The following is a 2,751-nucleotide window of genomic DNA, read 5'->3' on the forward strand; positions in this document are numbered from 1 at the left end:
GCACTTAGACCAGTGAGTCATGATATCAGTAAACATCTTTTGGAGGGTTTTCAGAAATCGAATTCTGCAAAAAATAACTTGCGCACAAGACGTGAGACACGGGCGGGAAAGGGTGCTGTTAGGTGAATTTCAAGTTTTATCGGTATTACATCCAACGGAACCAGTGTTTGTATCCCCTCGGCCCTGAACACTGATAATCTCATCCAGTTGGCTACTACAAAAGGTCTCTCCGCCTCGCACACTTTCTTGCATGGACACACTTTACCTACAGAAGTATCGGGCATCAACACTATTTTGCGTGTACTCGTCACAATACTTCCACACGGATTCCAACATCAACAGTATCGTACGAGAATTTACATGTCATCAAGCCAACAAAAGGTGGTCACTGTAAGTCAGTTATTCCTCTGAATTCAGTTTCCTTAAACTGTCGCTCGGTGAAGAATAAGTCATTGTCCATCAGAGATTTTGTAACATCACAGGACATTGACATTCTTGCAATGACAGAAACCTGGTTAGGTTCAGATATCGATGACCAGGTACTAACTGAGCTAATACCAACATGCTATGGATTCCTTCACAATGCTACACTCGGCAGACGTGATGGAGGGGTGGCTGTTCTGTTTAAGAAAGACCTTAGTGTGAGACATCTCTCCCCAAGCCATGATGATGTATGCACACACTTTGAGCACATGACTTGCTCTGTCATTGCTGGTGATACAAGTTTTAGATTGTTTATCATTTGCAGGCCTCCTCCATCTGAACAGAATGCTTATCGAAATACGGTGTTTTTTTATGAGTGATCTCTGCATTGGATAGCAAGTGCAGAGCGGTGCTTGTCATGCTGGACTTGTCAGCTGCATTTGACGTCATCGACCATGGAATACTTTATAAGCGTCTGAAGTACTATTATGCTGGATATAGTCTTATCTGAGTGAACGACGACAGTGTGTTGCCATCGGATCTACCACCTCGCATGGCAAAGTACTAGATTCCGGGGTTCCTTAAGGGTCGGTGTAAGGACCACAAAAATATTGCCTGTATTCCAAACCGATCGGAGAGATTTGTCGTCGCCATAGTTATCATGGTTATGCTGATGACACACAAATTGACATGGTCATCAAACCACAAAACAGTTGGGATACAACATCGGACAATCTGGAAGCTTTGTCCGACAGACATCAGTACCTGTCTGTGACCTATAGAAAACGGTGCTTTGGGAGGGTTTTGGCCACCTTGTGGAATAGCTTACCATCTGCTTTTAGAAAGTCAAATACCCTGGCCGAATTCAAGAAGGACATACAAACACATCTCTTCCCATCTGCATTGTAGGCTCTTTGCACAGACGTCATGTACATGTGCACATTGAGATGATTATCTTCTTGCTTAATGAATAATGGTGATTGTATGCCTTTTTTTTTACTCAACTATTATCCATATGTTGTAAAGCACTTTAGTGTAATTAAATATAAATGTTGTATATCATTGTTATTATTATAGCTTCTAACATTCATAATTTTGATCACCCTAGTATGCATAAAACAGACATATTTCTGATAAACAATTAATTGGATGCATTTTGATATGGTGGTACACAAAATGAATGGTTTACATTGTAGATATGCATTTACAATAGTTCGTAAAAGTGATAAATACTGGAGGTATTGGAAACTAATTTTCCATCTTCGCCAGTAGAGTCAAATGGTTTCCCCTTATTACGATTATGAACAGATTAACAAAAGGAAAAACCGAATACTTGTTAATTTTAAAACACTCCACGATTTCCGTAGTGCGAGGACTTCCCGATTATGTAACATTATATAACACTCATTATATAACGCTGTCTATAAAAATGAATACATGTTTCATGCAGACAGCCTATATGTATCGTTTCCTTACTGTCGTCTCGTGTTTACAATACACCACCAGAACGAGTGTTACTTGGAGCGAATCAAAGATCTGGTCATATATTTACTTTTTCAGCACTTAATTGACTTGTGGTATCGCCAACCTTGATTGAATTGATCACATCACCTGCGGCATTTAACAATATTTACTGGTATACCAATAGGACACATTTTACGTACGGCACTTTTACATCTGAGATTTTCTTAATCTTTGTACTATAAAATTGGATAGCTGTTCATATTTCATTTTATAACGTAACAGGATGCGTTAGGTCACTGACTTTTGTTTAGAATGGCATCTGATGCGATGATGTAACCGGAAGAATCTGAATGGGGGTTCCCCATTTTCACATATGATAGAATATCCTTGTTTATGCATGACATTGGAAGGAGGTAAGTGTCAGATCGACTGTTTGTAAACCATTGTCTCTCCGTAATGTTGCTATAAATAGACACACTCTTTATTATGTTTTGATATAATACGTTTAGTTGCGACGAGACAAATTATTTCTGAATATTATTATTCATGCTGTATTTGTTTATATGACATGCTGTATTTTGTAACATACATGTAGTTCATATACATTGTCGGGATGTGCTCATATCATTGAATCCATCGATACATTTTTTTGCATTCAAATTATTTTAGACGTGTGTGTACTATTCAGAAATAATTTGTCTCGTCGCAACTAAACGTATACGACATATACCAAAAAGAAATATGGGGGAGATAGGCAAAATTAAATTTTAACCAAATACAGCAAGTCATATAACCACATACAGCATGTCATATAACCATATACAACATATGATATAACCAAATACAGCATGTCATATAACCAAA

General features: G+C 38.0%; 1 protein-coding gene across 1 annotated transcript in view; it reads left to right on the forward strand.

Moving 5' to 3' along the window:
• Nucleotides 1-1,808: 1,808 nt before the first annotated feature.
• LOC110459852 (solute carrier family 46 member 3-like) overlaps nt 1,809-2,751 on the forward strand; it is an 8,645-nt gene continuing 7,702 nt past the window's right edge. The window contains exon 1 of the mRNA XM_021512311.1: nt 1,809-2,300. The gene's annotated coding sequence lies outside the window, so the exon portion shown is untranslated. The remainder of the gene's footprint in view (nt 2,301-2,751) is intronic.

The sequence above is a fragment of the Mizuhopecten yessoensis genome, unplaced genomic scaffold (assembly GCF_002113885.1).
Source record: "Mizuhopecten yessoensis strain PY_sf001 unplaced genomic scaffold, ASM211388v2 scaffold10237, whole genome shotgun sequence".
NCBI lineage: Eukaryota > Metazoa > Mollusca > Bivalvia > Pectinida > Pectinidae > Mizuhopecten > Mizuhopecten yessoensis.